This window comes from Dipodomys spectabilis, unplaced genomic scaffold (genome assembly GCF_019054845.1).
Source record: "Dipodomys spectabilis isolate Male_0828 unplaced genomic scaffold, ASM1905484v1 ptg000002l, whole genome shotgun sequence".
NCBI classification, from domain to species: domain Eukaryota; kingdom Metazoa; phylum Chordata; class Mammalia; order Rodentia; family Heteromyidae; genus Dipodomys; species Dipodomys spectabilis.
The window spans coordinates 39477550-39498335 of record NW_024870679.1 but is presented as its reverse complement, the minus strand read 5'-3'; positions in this window follow the sequence as shown (position 1 = coordinate 39498335).

The following is a 20786-nucleotide window of genomic DNA, read 5'->3' as shown; positions in this document are numbered from 1 at the left end:
ACAACTTGCAAACTGCCCTGTGGCTCAACCACTCCAGTAAAAGGAAGAGGAAAGACATGACAGGAAGGGTATATGCACTAGGCTTTGACAGTGGTACCCATCTCCGTCCCTCAATCCACGTTCCATTTCTGTAAGACAAGTGTCTAAGGTTCAGACAGACAATGAGCATCAAGATATAAGCAACTTCTATGACAGGCGGGTTTTAGGAGTAGGCCTAGAAGAGAGGAGGAATTTTAAGGAAAGGAATGGAGGGGAGGGGTGAAGCTGTTGCTTATTGGTTCAGCTGGTTCATAGATCACAATTTATGAATGCGTTGTGTTCTATATGTTCAACTGTGAGTTTACCAAAATGATTTCTTACATAGGAAGAAAAGGCTACCCACCTACTATTTCCCCTATGTTGACAAACATAAAAACTGTAGTGTAAAGAATGAAATCTCCTGTCCTGCCCCTGAGAAGAGGAAAAGGGTAAGTTGATAAAGCAACTATGTTTACTGGACATCTTCTTGCCTTAATACTCTCCTTTTCATGAGCATCAGTCACCTTCAGATTGGCAAACATACCACCCAATCCTGTTCTAGTTCCCATTTCCCAGTCATTGCTATTTTCAGTGCTGCCTTTCTTCTTGAGATGGGAAAGTGGTAGATTTATAGTTATAAAAGTACTTTCACAGATAAACTTACAATAATAGTTACCAGTTACTATTTATTACTATACACCAGAACTATTCTCTCTGAATTTCATTTTACTGATCAACAGTAGGCTATAACATATCTTTGATCTCAAGAAGGTATTCTTGAAATGATGAAATGAGAATTTGCCTATAAAGTACCTCAAACCTGTCTGACATTAGTACTCCATAAACATTGGCGCTTATCTTCCTAGTTTGTTTACTCTTACTCAGTGAGAAAGTAAAGGGTGAAAAGCTCATTATCACTTGCTCAGCAACCCCCTCACTCACAGCAAACTTCCCATCCTTTCCACTTACAAATGGTCTACTGTTTGAATGTTGACTTAACACCTCAATGCCAGTCCTGCTTGCTAATGGAAATTCTTGAGTCCCACCAGCAGAAACCCCCATTTAGTCAGTGAGAGGATAAGTGCAGTGGCCACATTGAACAACACCAGGGGGCACCACTCACGTTGTTTTGCATGCAAACAGTACTTCCTGGAGGTTTGCATATCTAGAGTTCTGAAGTTAAAGTCCAGGAAATAGTATTTTTTAACAAACATCCAGGTGACATAATCTAGTCTTTGGGAAGATTATTCTAGAATAACTGTATGGGAACTTAAGAATGTTGTTAGCTCAGTGTCTACAGGCTGTATTTGAATCTCAACAAAATAGTATTTTAAAAAGTGCGTCACACCTTGGGTTTGATCCCATGCTGACCTCTAAAAAGAAACAAAAACACTTGACAACTGTTGGGCTATTCAGAACTCTTCTCAGTAGCTGAGTTTTCTTGAACAAGATCTTCATCTGCGATTTCCTTTCAAAGGCTTCACATGGCTCTTCAGACATTCTCTCATTAATCCTCAGGACAGATCAGGAGACAAGTGGCAGACGCTGGCCTTTTCATTATTGGTGGCTTGAGGCATGTGGGTTCTGGCCCCATACCAGTGCCTTTGTATCTAGAAGGGTCTCTTGCCATCTCCCCACACTCTGTATCTATCAGACACTCAGCCTCCACTTTGCATTAGGGAAATCTTGCCCAGTTTCCACCTGAGAAAGGTTGTTATAAAGGTAAAATTCGTTTTTCATTCATTTGTTCATTCCACTTCCTTCACAAATATTTAATAGCTACTACTCAACAGTTTATAAAGAGATGGGTGCTGAATTGTAAATGCTCTAGAGGAGAAAGGAAATGACAGTTAACTGAGCATTAATTACTAAGTGGAAAGTATTGTGTTGGATTTTTAGATTATTTGTCAAAAACAATTACAATAATTTACAAAATAAAATAATTAGTCCTGTACCTGTAGTTAGTAAATACTGAAGCTGGAATCTAAAGCCATTTCCAGTTCCTAAATCCATTTTTTTTCATAGTCCCTGTCCATAAGGAATATGTGACCCAAAATAAAGATAAGTGCATGACCTGACTTTTATATGATAATACTGATAATGATAGCTAATGATTGTGAGCACTTGACTGTTTCCAGGCATTAACCATCACTTGCTATACCTTTTTTAAAAACGTACTCAGTTTGATGTGATAGATACTATTCATTAGCCCCAATTATAGAGGGAAAAGATCTGAGGCTTAAAGAAGTTGAATAACTTGCCAGTAGGAGTGAAAGCTCGATCACCTCCACTGGGCTTGTTCTGTAGCCCCTAAGAAGCCACAATCAGAAGCATCAGAGAGACAGATCGGAGCTCAAAATGAAGATCTGAACAAAGTGATCCAAGAGTTAGCTCAGGATTGGGTGAATTTCCCATCTCAAGAGGTATGTAAATATATGCTAACATCCAAGAGACATTACAATGTGTATATGATATATTAATTGATGGATACATAATGCCAAGACTATTACTACTCTACTGGCCATGCCCTACTCCCAATTCAACTTCTACATGTTTCAGATTGCAATCTAAATACTCCTCTCCCCAGATCCCAACACAAAGACTTACACACAGCCTGAGGTCCTTGTACTTCTCTACCATAGCGCCTATGGTAATAATTCAATAACTGATCATGGAGCTAATTATGGAATGTTAGTTCCAGGACTATGTGAAACTTGGTATCTTGGTTCTGGGTGTTCCAGGTGCCTTCCAATGTCTGATGCTTTAACAAATACTGTTGAATGGGCCAGGAGCAGTGGATCATGTTTGTAACCCTAGCTATTCAGGAGGTGGACATTTGAGGATCACAGTTCGAAGCCAGAGAGAGAGACTTTCTCTTCAAGTAACTATCAGAAAAAGCTGGAAGAGTGCCAGCTTTAAGAAGAAGAAAAAAGTTAAGCGAGAACACAAGCCCTGGGGGCTGGGAAGATAGCTTCGTGGTGGAGTGCTTGCCTTGCATGCATGAGGCCCTGGGTTTGATTCCTCAACACCATATAAGTAGAAAAAGCCAGAAGTGGCGCTATGGCTCAAGTGGTAGAGTAATAGCCTTGAGCTGTAGAGCTGAGGGACAGTGCCCAGGCCCAGAGTTTAGGCCCCACCACCACCACCACCAACAACAACAACAAAAAGAACATGAAGTCTTGAGTTCAAGCCTTGGTACCAGCATAGGAAGGAAGGAAGGAAGGAAGGAAGGAAGGAAGGAAGATAGAGAGAAAAAGAAAGGAAGAGGAGAGAGAGAATAGGGGAGGCAGAAAGAGGGAAGAGGGGAGGAGAGGAAAGTGGGAAGAGAGGCCCAGAGTGGAAAGACAGGAGAGGACAGGAGATGACGGGAGAGGAGAGGAAAAAATGCTGTTGAATGAATGAATGAATCAGTGAATGACTACTTAGACCACATGTGGATTCTCAGAATAATCCAGCTGAAGATATTAACTCCTCTCCATTCCTCCCTCCATCCTCCATTGTCTCCCTTCCCATTAAAATGAGTTGAACATTTCACAGCTCTCCACTGTTTCTGGGGGCTTTTCATCCACTTGTTAAAGCACACACCTCATTGCTGTCATTCACACTTCATTTTTCCCTTTGTTAGCAGTTCAGTGTCAAAATTCCGGCCACCCTGTTTCCATACTCATGCTAGAAACTGCACAGCAAAGAATAGCATTCATTTCAAATACCCTTGGCTTTTCTACACCAATTCATTTCATGTTCATCCATGGGCTTTGGCCTGCCTATCTCCCTTGTCCATCTGTTTGGACAGCAATGTGCCTGCTTGTGGGTGGTTAGATCCTTGGCATGCAAGACAGTTTCCAAACAATGCAAGAGGTTTACATGGGCACACAGTACTGTGTAGGCAGAAACATCTATCTTGTGGAGAGGACCTTCTCTCTGAAAGCCAGGCATCACATGCCCCTTTAGACTTGGAGGTACCTGTAGACACATGGATGCCCAAACCAAAAGAAGATCAAAACTCAAAAGGGGGGTGGGGGGATGGCCACAATGCATTCATTTAACAAACATGATTGGCAGCCCAAGCTGGGCGGGGCAGTGGTGAGTAGGTGCTAGAAATACATGGCCTGCAAAGCCAAGGAAGAACAATACGTTCAGTGTAGCACAAATAGGAAGATGGGAGAGCAAAGAGAAGGGATGAGCATGCTTGCTATGCCTGGAGAGTCATTCAGCAAATTCAATACCTATGCTCAGACAACAGGTTTGCTGCACACTATTTGAAATGAGGTAATGGAGGAGAAAAACGGGGTAAAGCAGAGAGAATGCAGCAAAACTCAGAACTCAAGATGTAGCCAAGGCAATTAGTGGCAAGAAGGCAAATGGGAAGGACAGAGGAAAGGCCATGCCAAGGAAATGCAGCCTCTTTCATTTAAGATAAAAGTAAACATTTTCATTCCAGTTATTTAGAATAAAAGAAATGTGGCAACGTGGGCACAAGGACAGGGAAGGTCCGTTTCACATAATATGGCTGCCTCCAAGAACACTGTCAATGCCTGCACACAGTCTCATATGTGCACACACACATACTCAACACCCATACGGCAAAACTACATTGTGTTCAATAGGCAATGTTCATAGAATTCTGAAAGAAGAATGAGCCCATTTTTATTGCATTTGGTCCAAAAGAAAATTCAATGTTTTGGGTTGTTTTTTTTTTAATGATCCAGGGAACTTCCAAATATAAAATGAAATCCTTTGTATGAAAATAATATAAAATGAAATCCTTTGTATGAAAATACACTGTCCTGTTAGGACAACTAAGACAACTCTGTCTTAACTCTATGTATTCTAAAACAGCTCTAACTTTCTAAGTGGAGGAAGTGGGTATAATACATGAAAACGGAAATGAGGAGAGATAAGTAAAAATCATAGAAGATAGGAATTTTATAATGAAGATTAGGAAAACAGAAGTTGGAACTAAGTCCCCCAACTTGCAACTTTATTCTTCAAAGGGAGACAAGCCAACAATTGTAATAAATAATTCAATTAACAATTAAATCATATGATTTTTCAGAAAGTGACATAAAAGGGACATGGAGAAGCAATCTCGGACAGACGGCCAAAATGTCTGTCTGGGGAAGTAACAAGATTTGAAAGAATGGAAGAGTCATGCAAATTCCTTGGGAAAGAAGAGAAAGTGAAACGGCCTTAGGACAGGAAAAGCCTAGGTTAATTCAGACAACAAGGTCAAAGTGGCTGGGGCACACTGATTGGGGGTGTGTAGAGCTGTGGTGGAAGGCCAGGTGGGGAGAGGGAGACAGGGACCACAGCAGGCCGGCTTGAAAAGCTTGGATTTTCATTACAAGTAAGGTAGAAAACCTCCTGGAAAATGACTAGGATATGATGTGCGTTTCTGAAAGATCATGCTGTACACTGTGAAAAATAAATTGTAGGTGGGCAAAAGTAGAAACAAAGAGACATGTTAGAAATTATTGCCAGAGTCCAGGGGGAAAAAAATGGCCAAAGGTGGTGAGAAGTGGTCAGATTTAGAATATATTTCAAAGAAGTACGTGTCCTTAACCATGGTGAAAATTTTTTCACCTACTGTACATTATTTTATACTCGTCCTCATGTGTTTTTTTTTTTGCCTTATGTTCTGAGATTATGATAATCATAGCTTAGTTCTAGAACTCTAGGAAGAATTATTCATTCATTTAGTTGACATTTGGCATGTGTACCTATTATATTCCAGGTGCTATTGTAGTCTTTAGGTAGATAAGATTTACAAAGCACTTTCTCACAAAATATAATCATGCACTATGACGATTTTCTAAAGTAGCTTACAAGGATATTATTAATGCCTTTTCACAGATGAGCAAAGAGAGGCTCAGACAGGTTAAATGATTTGCCCAAGGTCATAGAACTAGTCAGAAGATAAACCCAGAGAGCAGCCAAGGTTCCCAGACTCCTAAATCAATGCCCTTCTAGACCTTGATCCTCAGTTTCCCCTTCCTTGAGCCCACCTGCAGTGCATCCTAGTTGGCAGAAGCTTCTGCAAAAAGTACATGATCAATAACTCTGAGGGTGAGGACAACAGTGCCGTCTTTCTGCATTGAATGTATTGATTCATTTCTTTGTGTAGTTAATGGATTTCTCACCAGGCCAAATGTAACTCTAGACTTATTATCCTATGTAGATTTTACCAAGAAACAAAAATAGGATAGAAAAGATTGGCTCAGTTTTTGCATTTGGATGGGTTAGTCAATTCAAGAAATAATTTCATTAGATACCTACAATGTACCATAAATATTTACTTGTATAGTATGCTATATTCACATATATGTGTATACATACATGTATAACATACATACATAAATAGCATGCATGTGTGTATATACATACATAATACTCATAAGTGTACACATATACATGTGCTCACTTTTGTATACTCTACATAATGTCTGGCACATACCAAGTGCTTCCAGAATGTTCACTGACTTGACAGGGGACACCAGAAAGTCCCACCTGCAGGTTCACAAGTGAAGAAATAATCGTTATTTTCTTTGTGTGTGTGTGTGTGTTTATTTTTATTTTTATTTCTTATTGTAAAGGTGATGTACAGAGGGGTTACAGTTACATAAGTAAGGAAATAAGTACAATTCTTTTTTAAATTTCATCTTATTGTCAAGGTGATATACAGATACATACATAAGGTAATGAGTATATTTCTTGTCCAACATTATTACCCCTCCCTCGTTTTCCTCTCCCCTCACCTCTATCACCCCCCCCCTTCCCCAACCCTCCCTGCCAGTTGTAAAGTTCATTTCCAACATAATGTCTTGTGAAAACCACTTCCTGGATCTCTGAGTTGGGACAGTCTTGGTTTCAGTTGCAGAGTTCATGCTGGTGGTATTGAGTCACAGATGGAATTATCTTGAACCCAAAGGCAGATTTACTCAAATCTTTTGTGGGTCCCTTCCAAGGCCCTGTACTTATGTTCTTGTAGTATTGTATTCTTTTTTTTGTTTTTCTTAAAGACAATTCCCAGAATTATATCAGCTTCATGTCCTCCAGCACACGGGGTGGCCAGCCCCTGCCTAGTGGCTGGCATGTGACTCTGTGGCCAGATTTCTGGGCTCAACACTAGCTCTGCCACTCACCAGCACTGTCTTCTTATGCGCAAAATGGAATCAACATGGGTGTCATCTTTTTCAGAGACTCACAACCATTAAGGTAAAAACAAGAGTTGTTAGCCGAGTACTGGTGGCTCATTCCTATAATCCTAGCTCCTCAGGAGGCTGAGATCTGAGGATCGTGGTTCAAAGCCAGCCCAGGCAGGAAAGTCTGTGAGAATCTTATCTCCGATTAACCTCCAGAAAACCAGAAGTGGTACTGCGACTCAAGTGGTAGAGCATTTGCCTTGAGCTAAAGAGCTGAGGGACAGCGCCCACGCCCAGAGTTTAAGACCCACAATGGACAAAAAACAAACAAACAAATGGGGGAAAACAAAAAACAAAAAAACAAACAGGAGTTGTGAGGGAAAGCCAGGGTTGAAGTTTCATGAGAACAGAAAAGTTTTTTTTTGGTGGGGGCGCAGGGGCATAGGGGTCCAGTCGTGGGGCCTGAACTCTGGGCCTGGGCACTGTCCCTCAGCTCTTCAGCTCAAGGCTAGCGCTCTACCACTTGAGCCACAGCACCACTTCCGGCTTTTTTATTTTTGCTTATGTGGTGCTGAGGAATCAAACCCAGGGCCTCATGCATGCAAGGCAAGTGCTCTACCACTGAGCCACCTTCCCAGCCCCAAGAACAGAAAAGATTTTGTCTTCTCTCTATCCCCACAGCCTTAAAAATGTTGGTGTGTTTATTTTATTTTATTTTTTTTTTGTCGGCTCTTCAGCTCAAGGCGAGCACTATACCATTTGAGCCACAGCACCACTGCTGGCTTTTTCTGCTTATGTGATGCTGAGGAACTAAACCCAGGACCTCATGCATGCAAGGCAAGCACTCTACCACTGAGCCACCTTCCCAGCCCCTGTTTACTTGTTCTTAACAAGACTCATAAGCCAAGTGCCAACATGGTCCTATTTATACAGATGAAAAAACAGACCAGAGTGGCAAATGAATTTAGTAAGAGTGTATCTGAATTTAGAAACACTAATTCTTGAGCAACACTCCTTTTTCCTTTTTCCTCTTTCTCTTTTTTTCTCTTTCTCTTTCTTTCCTTCCCCCTCCTTCTCTCTCTCTTTTTGGTGCCAGTACAGGGCTTGAACTCAGGACCTCACACTCTTGTTCAGCTTTTGCACTCAAGCTGATGTTCCACCCCTTGAGTCACACCTCCACTTCTGGTTTTTCTCTCAAGTTAGTTTGCCTGGGCTGACTTCATTAAAATCCTTACATATCAGCCTCCTGAGCAACTGGGATTACAGGTATGAGCAACAGGCACCTGGCTTTGAGCCATACTCTTATCTACTCTACTACCTTTGGGAACAGTAGGGTTAGAAAACAATTGGAGACACAAAGCTTCAAACCTTCCAAGGCCTATCTCTTCAATGAGGTTTTCCCTCTCACCCCAGAGAAGTCAAATTTCTCTATACAAACTTCCTCATTACATTACTACATTTATGAGTTGTATACTGTCTCCTTTATTAGATCTAGAGTTTCTTGAAGGCTTGGATCCCCACAATCTGGTAGGTACTGGACTAACATTTGAGGAATCAATTGGCAAATAAATGACACATGTTAGGGCATGGTCACGTGCTCTGTTGATTCCACACAAGCAATCCATATTCTGTACATGTGAGCATGAAAGTAAGATTTTAAAAAGTGGAAGAGGGCTGGGAAGGTGGCTCAGTGGTAGAGCGCTTGCCTTGCATGCATGAGGCCCTGGGTTCGATTCCTCAGCACCACATAAGAAAAAAGCCAGAAGTGGCGCTGTGGCTCAAGTGGTAGAGCACTAGCCTTGAGCTGAAGAGCTGAGGGACAGTGCCCAGGCCCAGAGTTCAGGCCCCACGACCGGACCAAAAAATAAATAAATAAAAACAAATAAAAAGGTGGAAGAGGGCTGGGACAGTGGCTCAGTGGTAAATTGCTTGCCTTGCATACATGAGGCCCTGGATTTGATTCCTCAGTACCACTTAAGCAAAAAACCAGAAGTGGTGCTGTGTCTCAAGTGGTAGAATGCTAGCCTTGAGCTGAAGAACTGAGGGACAGCGCCCAGGCCCAGAGTTCAGGCTCCACGACCAACAACAACAAAAATTTAAAAAGTGGAAGAAGAATGAAAAGGACATTTCCAATGAGGTCAACAGCCTGAGACAATGAGCCACAGTGGTAAGAATCATGAAAAATGTACACTTTCTGTTATCATGGCATTAGTGGCTTAAAAAATACACAAGTTGATTATCTCACACTTCTGAAAGTCACAGGGCTAAGATCAGGGTGTGGACAGAGCTGTGTTCAGTCAATAGGCTTTAGTGGGAAAATGTGGTTTCTAGGCCTTGTCTTGGCCTCAGAGGTCACCAGGAGTCCTGGGGGTCCTCGCGTTACTCCAGCTTTTGTTTTCATTGTCATTTCTACTACTGACTCTGATCCACCAGGCTTCTCTGTTTAAGAACTCATTACTCTTGGCTCATGCCTAAAATCCTAGCTAAGTGGGGGACTGAGATCTTAGGATCAGATTTGAAGCCAGTCCTGGCAGAAAATTCTGAAAGACTGTTTACCTTCAATTAACTAGCACAGAGCCAGAACTGGAGGCACTGCTGAAGTGGTAGAATGCCAGCCATGAGAGAAAAAAAAAGTCTAAGCATGTGGCTGTGAGGCCCCGAGTGCAAGCCCAGCATTAAAAAGAATTACAAAAAAGAGAATTCATTGTTATTTTATTGATCACATTCTGAGACTAATAATCTCACCAACCACATCTACAATGTGTCTTTTCCTATATAAGATATCTCATTCTCAGGTTCTTTAAGATCTGAAGATCAGGACCCAGACATCTTTGGAAGTACATTATACAGCCTACCATAAAGGGTAATCATCAAAAGATAGTCCTGGCTCTGTAGTGCTTCTGTCCCATGATGGGGCCTCTTCTAGGCTAAGGACTGTGCACCTGGCTAACAGCCAAGGGAGCCATTGTAAAGTCATTACGTTTTAGAGAATTTATTTGACAATTGTGTTTTTCCCTTAAATCAAAGACACCATTTTTTTGTTATAATAATAACAATTGGTTGGATATAACTAGTGGTAATGATCACCTTCATAAATATGATGAAACTGAACTTAGACAGAATGACTTTTTTTTTTTTTTTTTGCCAGTCCTGGGGCTTGAACTCAGGGCCTGGGCACTGTCCCTGAGTTTCTTTTGCTCAAGGCTAGCACTCTACCACTTGAGTCGCAGCATCACTTCTGGCTTTTTCTGTTTATGAGGAATCAACCCCAGGGCTTCATGCATGCTAGGCAAGCACTCTACCACTAAGCCACACTCCCAGCCCCAGAGTGACTTTTCATAGAAAGTTATATGTGTAGCTACCACATAGCAGAACAGAGACAGATAATTTGAGGAGGAAGCTGGGACAGTGAAAGTTGACTAGAGCCTAGAGATGAATTCTATCCTCTACTAACTATGGGACTTTGACCAAGTGATTTTACTTTTCTAAATTTCATTTTCCCCTTTTGTAAAATGAGGCTAATAATAGTTCCCACCTCATAGGTTTGGGTAAGAATTATGTAAGTTAATATGAGAAAAGAAGTCCTTGGCACAGTGCAATCAATAAACAGTAGTTACTATTATTACAAATCCCATCTCCTTTCCATAATACGGAGATTACACTTTAAATCAGCTTACATGTCAACACAGGACTCAAGAATCTGAGTTTAAGGGAAGCTATTTAAAGGTAGATTTTAGAAGATCTTTTAGCAAATGAGCTTTCCAGCGCTTTCCCATTTAAAACTATCCAATGTCTTCAAAATGCATCAGAGGTGCTTTCGGAGTGTGATTACAGTAAATTGTAATTCGCTGTTGTTCTCAGTGTAAGCCCTAATTATTCTTCAAAGTCTGATTTTGTTCAGATGGGTTACATTGTGAGCGACCAAATAGAATAGATGCAGCTTTGCAGTCAATCAGTGTAGACTGGTTTGTGTAACTTTGGTGGCTAAGCAAGCATTTGCCAAGAGGTCTGAATTAACCTTTCCTTTGTGCCCATTTCTAGGAAGAATGAATGAATACCAGTGGCCCACTGGCCTGAGAGCTTCTGCTTGATGCCTGGCATCAAGAGACTTTTCCTGGCTGGCCTTTTGGACAATGCCCAACATTGAGAAAATGGAATCCAAAAGAAGACAGAATCAGGCTCCATGTTGTCAGACTGCATCTCGTTGGTCATTGGAGTTTAGTTACGTTCCCATTCCTCGTCCTCTGTGCTCCGTCACGCAAAATATTAAAATGCAATTCAAGGAGAACCATTTGAAGTAATCCTACCTGTTCTTGAAAATCACCTTTAGCTGCTGGGAACGCTGATAATCCCTTTGTAGTTTACCGGGGACACATTTATCAGTGAGGCAGCTAAGCCAATTGTGGCTGCGTTCACAGGTGACTGTGCTGTCTGCCTGCCTTCTCAGAGATACAAGAAACAAAACCAAACTGATAGAGAAGAGCTGGCATGGCAAATTCACACAAGAGAGCAGCCGGGGCCAAGATTCTGTTTTTATGGACAGGAGTATTTGCCCTCAGCTGCCCAGGCTCTGAATTCACAGGCTTCTCTCTTGCGAGGCAAACCACAATTCTGAAAAATAAAAGGGGATCTCAAGCAGAAAAAGAGATTACAAATAAGGATCATTCGACAACAATAACCAAAAAATAAACCCTGGCAGCCACCGGGCTAAGCGGGCCCGGTGGCTGCCAGTCTTGTCTTCCCAGTTCGGGATCCGATCAGAATGAGTAACACAACAAATTATCGAGTTTCCTAAATCCAATGGGCTGGGACCACCGACTGCAGACGCAGGAAAGCAAGCTGCATTTAAATGTGAAAAGCTTTTCCTGCTAGAGCCCTGCTGGCAGGCACAAAAAAGTACCTTTTACATACAAAAAGCATGTTTAGCAAATGCAGCTGTTTTGCTGCTCAGTTATACAACTGTTGTCCCAGACAGCAAGAAAACAACACATGAACAGCCATTTCTCCACTTGAAAAAAAACTGGTCCCTTCAGAAGATGGAAATTGTCTTTAAAAATCAGAAAAAAACATCCCCCCTCCATCTATTACTGTTCAGTGACTCTTCAACCACAGCTTTACTTACATGCAACAAAGTATCTTTACAAAAAAAAAGACAAAATCAAAATAGATCATATGTATAGTAATGTGAGTTATTCTCCATCTCTTTAGACATTTACCCTTTTTTTCCTCCCCATTTAGCCTGTTTCTTTACAGTTCAATAAATATTTTTCCAAGCTCCACTTGCCAAACAAAAGAGTTTAGCCTCAGTGTTACTCCTCTGACAAATATCCTTATGGTCTTCCCCATGTGAGAGCCATTGATAAACAAATTAAAATTCTGTCCCAGCTCAGAGCTCAGCTGGCCCATTTTATCTTGCAGTATGGGTTTGTAAAGGTCTGGGTGTCTGTCATCCTCCTCTAACCTTGTCTTTGTCAAAGGGATACAAAAGCCTGCCGGCTCGGGACCCTTACGATACTGATTAGTGTGAGTGACAAAGTGGTGCTGTAAGTCCACTCAGCCTTTCATAATAAATCTATCAAAGAGTAATAGAATTCCATCAATCCTGCATCATCCCCGAGGGTCGCCGGGCTGGGATGGAGAGTGTGTTCCGCTGGGATTGTACAACTGTTATTATTCAATTACACTCTTTTCTTCCTAGTTAAAGACCATGATATCATTATCACTTAATGAATACATATAATTGGATCTGGACTCTATGTTTGGCTGATGAATACCACTCACTATTCATTCAGTCTCAGCTCATCTTCTGACCATTTATTATAGACTTTTGGCTGGAAACCATGATGACAAAGGGAATTTGAAATTAGCTGCGATTTTATTCAATGCTCAGTTAGACACAAAGACAAAATAAAATTTTGATGCCTAAATGAGTTCAGGATGGATTAAAAAGTTTTGCCTCACTCAGCAGTCTCAGATTTACACACAATGAGTGCACACATAACACACAGACACACAATCTGTCTACACACACACACACACACACACACACACACACACACACACACACACACGAGTTGGCAGCAAAACCTAGGTTAGTGGGTTCAACAACTTCTAAAAGTAAGTTATTTTTTGAAATAGTTCTGTAATGTTTAAAGGAATGAATATCCTTTTAGCCTCAATAAAACTCACCAAAACACACACACACATAGACTCACCCATCTTAAAACACACACACACACTTGTACTTACACACATTAAAAGCTTTGATGCAACTTTCTCCACAAAATACCATTTTATGATTAAATAACATTTAAATTTGACAAAGCAAAAGTACTTCCAATGTAGTATATTTATTACACCTAATATCAAGTCCATCATTAAGTTTCATCATACAATGTGCCCCCAAAGGAAACTCGCCCTCCTATTCATATTGTTGGGAGTAAATGTAGCATACCTCCTTTGGATCACTGGTGAACAGGCTACCTCATTAATCCTAGTTAGTAGATACTGCTGGGCATGTGGAGCCGCCAAATCCAGATGCTCCCCACAGAGGCTCTCCAGGCAGTTAGGGAATCGCCGAGTACCACCTCAAGCCTTCCATACATCACTTCAAATTAAATTTACATTAAGTGCTACTCCATCAGAGCTGAGAGAAGCTGACATCTTTGGAAAATGCAGATGATAATCCATTAAATCCTATTATATACATGTCTTCTAATTTTACTTAAGCCCATGCATACCAAAGTATGAGTTTGTGTTAAAAATTAAAGACCCTTTTACTAGAACAAAAGACTTTATGAACTGTTGACTTTGGGAGGTTTTATTATAGGGGCAAGCTAGTCTATCAAGGCAATGAGACTTTTTCTGGACGAATTCTACTTTAAATATGTCTTCTGAAGATTCACATTGGTTTTCGTTTTTTTCCAAAGCATCTTCTTTCTTCCTTTCCCCACCATCCTCCAGGCTCTCCAAAGAATATGGTCTTTTTTTCCCTCCTGTCTGCAAAGCCCTAATAACGTCTGCATTACATGTTATGAATGAGACAGGGCAACACATATTGCCTCCTTTTGCAATTAAGAAAATATTTGCTGGCAGCCTGCAAACTGGCAACCAGGAGTAGATGCTATAAAATCATCACGGTGAAAAGCTGAGGTTTAATTAGCCTATTACCACATATGTTAATCCCTTTATATTTTCATAGTCCTTAGTCACAGCTACTTTTACTTTGATGAGTCTGCTAATTTAATTCTGGTGATCTGATTATTTTTGATCTTAAGCATTTAAATTTTTATATGTAGTGGCAGTCTTCTATGTTGACATTTCACATAGTGTATTTTGTTATTGTGAAAACCTGAAACAAGCTGATATTTACAATATTCAGAAGGCCATGGAAATCAATAGTTATTTGGACAAAAGATTCTTGCACAAGTCAGAAAAAAAACTTCTACCTGGAAATCACAACACACATACACATACACACACACACACACACACACACACACACACACAATTAATTTAAAGGCTATTTATCAAACCTTTTAAATTTTAATCACAGTTTGGTTTCCCTACACTGGATTTTTTACACATTAGAGCCATTTATTTAAGAATGTGCCACTGCATTGTCTGTATTTCAATAAAAGTGCTCTTTCTAGATAGAATTAGAGCCCTTCACTCCAGACCGAATTTCTTTACATCTATCACTTTTCTCAGGCAATATTCAACTCATTTCTTTGTTGGCTTCTATTTATTACATTAAAATATTCCACAGGTACCAGCTTAATCAAAATGTACTTCCAGCAAAAATCTTTAACATATCTACTACCATAGTTCTTATTTTCATAATAAGGAAAATGAGTCTCTCAAAAGATTAAGTGACATAAAATAATAAAAAGTATCTGCATCATAAAGTCTTGCGAGGATTAGAATTAGTGAATGTATAGAGACTGGCATATACCAGGTCTTCTCTAAATGATTTCATTTGTTTTTATGAGTTGCAAAGAGAGCTCTCCTAAAAGAGTTTGGATTAATTTAGTGAAATTTTTCACTTTACATTTTTAGATACTTGCTCACAATTTTACCGTAATATTTTTCAAGTATTTGATTCTTTGCTTGGACTTAGAAAGGTGACCAGCTCATTACAATTAGGCACAACAGAATGAATTCCAGGCCAACATTCTATCCTTCGTATTTCCAAGGTTTCCAGGTCTTTGTCTAAATGATCGACAAAATTCGTACTGTTTATCACTGATTATTAAATTCTGCACTGTTTTCTAGTATTCTATTTCCAAGGAGCTACTTGAAAATAAGCATGGCAGGTCTTACAGAAAACAATCCCAACTTGTCACAAAGTCCTTCCTTTTTGCAAATTCCAAATCCTAAGCAAGAAAGAAGAGACAGGCAACAAGCATTCACATGCATACACAAAGTGAAAACGAATCCGAGCCAGCACTGGTGGCTCATCCCTGTAATCCTAACTGTTCAGGAAGCTGAGATCTGAGGATCCTGGTTTGTAGCCAGCCCAGGTAGGAAAGTCTGTGAGACATTTACCTACAGTTAAGCACAAAAAAAGTTGGAAGTAGAGCTGTGGCTCAAGTGGTAGAGAGCTAGCCTTGAACACAAAAACTCAGGGACAGTGCCTAGGCAAAAACAAACTACATACACAAACACACACCAATCTGATTCCATGTTCTGGGAATCCTTAAACAATGCCTAGATTCAGCTTTTCCAATATCAAGTTGGCTACTTGACATTTCCACATCATTGCTATCTAAAATCAAACTGGTCTCTTCATCCACAATAATGTCAGTGGTACCACTTTCTGCCAAAACATATGAATTATCTTTGATTACCCTGTTTCTTTCTCTTTTAATTCATCATGAAATCCTATAGGCCCTGCCCCCAATTATGTTCTAAATACATGTTTTCTAATCCACACCATCATTATTGCTTACCTTTTTTTTTTTTTTTGTCAGTCATGGGGCCTGAACTCTGGGCCTGGGCTCTGTCCCTCAGTTCTTCAGGTCAAGGTTCTACCACTTGAGCCATAGCACCGCCTCCGGCTTTTTCTGTGTATGTGGTGCTGAGGAATCAAAGCCAAGGACTCACACATGTAAGGCAAGCGCTCTACTACAGAGCCACCTTCCCAGCCCCTATCTCTTACTTATATTGTTACCATCACCTTCCATGCTCTCGCTCTTTCTCACATAGCAGCCAAAAAATGAAATAATCCTCCTATATAAACAAGCAAAAATGACTTAAGTATGGGGTACACACCTCTAATATCAACACTTGAGAGGCTGAGGTAAGAGGATTCCAAGGCCAGCCTGGACTATATATATAGTAAAACCCATTTTACCAGTAACACACACACACACACACACACACACACACACACACACTCTCTCTCTCAAATGTGCATCACTTACTTAACTTTTAGAAACTACTATTTTATCATATTCTCTTCAGATATCTTTCTTCTCTCCTTCCCTGTCTCCCTCCCTTCCTCCCATCCCCTCTCTCCCTCTCCTTCCCTCCTTCCCTCTCTCTTTTTCTCTTTCTCCCTCCCTCTCTCCTTTCCTTCTTACCACCCATCCTCTTTCTTTCTTTTAGGTACAAGAGATCAAACTCAGGGGCCTTGTATATGCTAAATACAAGCTCTACCATTGCAATTCTCTTTTTAAAACAAAGCAAAAATCTGGAGCAGTGGCTCAGGTCTGTAATCCCATCCCAGCCACTCAGTAGGCGTAGTTAGGCAGGAGGATGAGAATTTGGGGTTTCCTGGGCCACAAAGTTAGACTAGTGTGAGGGGAAAATAAAAGGAAAATAGATTCACTGAGATCACAGTTTTAAAAGCTAAAATTGCATGATCAGACTGTCACTTCTGTTCAATTTCTGGTGAAGGTCTCCTGGCTATATCACGTTGTGGCTGATGGTATCATAGTGGGAGGTTCAGTTTAGAAGCCAGAGAGCAGGGACCAGTCAGTCTTGCTCTTTCTCTAACAATCATTGTCATGAGCATGAACTCATACCAAGATACTAGTACTACTTATAATAAAGATAATATATACACATATAACCTAATTATGTTTCACTTAGCCCCATCCTCTTCAAGGCTCCAGCAGAGTGTGTGTGTGTGTGTGTGTGTGTGTGTGTGTGTGTGTCCTAGAGCTTGAACTCTGGGTATGGGTGCTGTCCCTGAGCTTTTTTTTTTTTTTTTTTGCTCAAAGCTAGCACTCTCCCACTTGGGCCACAGATCACTTCTGGCTTTTGGTGCTTAATTGGAGATCAGTCTCATAGACTTTTATGCCCAGGCTGGCTTCAAGCTGCAATCCTTAGATCTCAGCCTCCTGACTAGCAAGAAGTACACACATGAGCTACTGACCGTTGGTTTCTACTACCATTGGGTGAAAGAGCTATATATTTGTCTCCTACTGTATCATCATTATTCTCACTTCAGAGAGTGAATTTAGTGATTTACTTTTATTGCAGAATCATGCTTATTCTTTAGGGTTACTTTCAGTCACCTATAACAGAAAACCTAAAGAATAGTGGTTTACAGGGAAATGAGTTTATAATCTTATCTCACCTGGAACCTGGGTATGAACTGTTGAGGCACTGAGGTTGATGTGCTGCATCAAAGATTAGGGTGGAATTGTTTGGTATTCTCTTGGTTGTTCCTTAATGGCTGTAATGCAACTGGGTTGGACTCCATTGCAGTGATCCATTTCCAGGCAAGAGAAAGGAGAGAGAACCAAGAGCAAAGGGTGAATGGCAGCTAAGCCTTTCTTCTTCTTCAGGGTCTTTCCCAAGAATGAGGATGTAATTTCCACTAATGTTTTATTTTTCCAGAACATGTCGTAACCTTTATTAGCAAAAGAAACTGAAAAATGTAGTTTTTCACTTGAGTATAGTTCTGTAAAAACAAATGTCGAATTCTTCATTAGCAAAGAATTGACTAAGCAACTCAGAGTCTTGTCAATATTAAATAATATAACCCAAATGTTATAAAATACTATATCAATAAAATGAAATTGTATAGTATGTTACTGTTACAATTTGTTATTTTTGTTCAAGATGTACCTATGCTGATAGATAGGATTTTAATTCACTGGGAAGGGAATGAAGCTTATGAAAGCTAGATATAATGATATCAAAGTAGGTGCAGAGTGTTAGATACTTTAGCTTCTATCCTTTTTTTGGAGTACTCTCTCAGCTCAGGGTCTTTGAAATTTCATTCTTTCTGTTTGGAATGCCCAGCATGTTCTTCCCTAGGCTCCAATTCATTATTTAGTTTGGCAGAAAAGAGTGTTAGCCTCTAATAACCATTCTGTCCTCCTGCTATACTAATAAAATCTTTGACTGAATACATGATTACCCAACTAGCTGTAGCCTTGTCACTATTTTCTGACCAATGAGATGGGAGAGAAATGATATGTTCAGTTTTCTGCTTATTCCTTTGGAGGATTTTGTTTTATAAAGGTATGCCCTTGTTCTCTTACCCTTTCTTATTGCCTGGAGTAGGGTATGGTGCTATCTGGCCATCTTAGGCCAGAGAAATGATATTCAAGGCATAGGAGAACAATAAGATAAAAGGAACTTAGATCCCAGACAACTTGGTATAGCAAAACTATCAAAAATTATGGTGAGAAAAAATAATACAGTGTCAAGACTCTGTTATTTTTTAGTCTCACTCATAGTTAGTTAAATCTACACTCAATATACAGCCTTGGTTCTAATATCACTTCCTCACCAAATTCTCCCTGACTATACTACCTAAAGTAACTCTAACTCCATATGCTATAAGTCATTCTCTACGACATTCTATTAATCTATTTCCCCCAACATCTGAAAATACAAAGTTAATTAGTTTGTTTCTTTATTTACTGTCTGTCTCTCCCACTGAAATAGTAGACTTGTAGGTATGGATGTGGTCTATTATAAAGCCAGTGACTAGCAAAGTGTCTGGTGTGTAATACCATAACATTATTATTTATTGGATAAATAAAAGAAAGAATCAAGCAAGAAGCTCTCCTACTAACTAGTTTCTAGTAGACTATAAGCTATAGAAAGGCAGGGACAGCATCTTGTATGTTTGTCACATACCAGGAACTAGCAAACTGCCTAGTACACTTTTGGAAAATGAAGTGAGACATGAATAAGAATGAATACATTCCCAAAGCTCTTCTTTGGGAAGATTATTGACTACAAGTCAATAATCAAAATCCAGTCATAAGTATAATTTCATTCTTTAAAAGATTTCAAAGTTTAACTTCCTGGGGAAATCATTTTTCTTATTCTTAGATAATAAGAACAAAAGCAGTGCTTTTGTTCTTCAGGCTTTTTTGTTTCTTCAGGCTTTTCTTATGTCGGGAGTTGTGCTTACAGGTTCTCCTCTAGTATCTCATTTAATTGCAACAACTGTACAGTGAGCAGCCAATAGAGGTTCATGACATTTCATCTGAGTCATGTAGGAGTCCAGGTTTGTTCTGGGTGTTAATTCAGTTGTACTGTATTCATTTTCTGAAAAGTTCTGGGGCCACATCCCATAATCAAACACTTTCATATTTCTGCAGAGAAATATATGAATATCCATTAACTAGTGAGTTCTTAACGACTATAAATAACCATGTGACCATTTAAGTTAGATCAGAACAAGTTTTCATGGGGAAAAGGGCTACAAAAATATTTATATTTTAAAACTATGAATAAAAATTTGTGACTTTCTATAATCATTCTAGCAAATCTATGGCCCAAGTGGCAGAGTACTAGCTTTGAACACAACTCCAGGAACTGCGCCCAGGCCCTGAGTCTAAGCCTTCGTATCAGCATGCACCTGCACGTGTGTGTGTGCGCACACACACACACACACACAGAAAATCAAACTGGCAGACTGGATCAGTTATAACACCTAAGTAAGAAAAAGCAAAAGGCAATGGGGCAGGCAATGAATGCTCCCAGGGATCCGCCAAAGAGAAATCACTCCTGGCTAATGGAATCAGGGAAGTCTTCATGCAGAAGAAGCTGGCCATAGAAAGACTTCTTATATGGATGCAGAAAAGGGTGATGGCATTTTAGCTACAGGCAATGACTCACAATTGTATATCACAGTATATTCAGTTAGCATATGTAAATGGTGTGAGTTACCATCATCTTAAATGGATACACATGTAAAGACTTGGCACTATGTCTTTTGGACACATTTATTATAAAGGACCCTGACATAAGCAGTTTTATGCACCCTGAGAAAAGTTGCTTTGATCATGTTCAACCAGGTAGTATTCCAAATGAAAGGACCAGCTCTAAAATCAATCAGGTACCTAAGAAACATAAGCTGCCCCTAGGATAGATTTTTCCCAGTGAACTCTCTAGAAGAGACTACCTCCTCCAGTATTCTGCAACATGTCTTGAAGCCCTAGACTGATTTACGCTTCCACTATCCTGTAAGATTCTAGAACTTTAGGGCATCTACATAAATATGTCTTGTGACAAATACATATTACTGCATAGGTATAATATAACCAGTAACATCATATGCATTTGTAAATATGCTGATAAAGCTAATATTTATGTATGAAGAGAAGTCATACAGAAATTTACCCTCAACCGAAAAGTGAATTGTCACTTTGC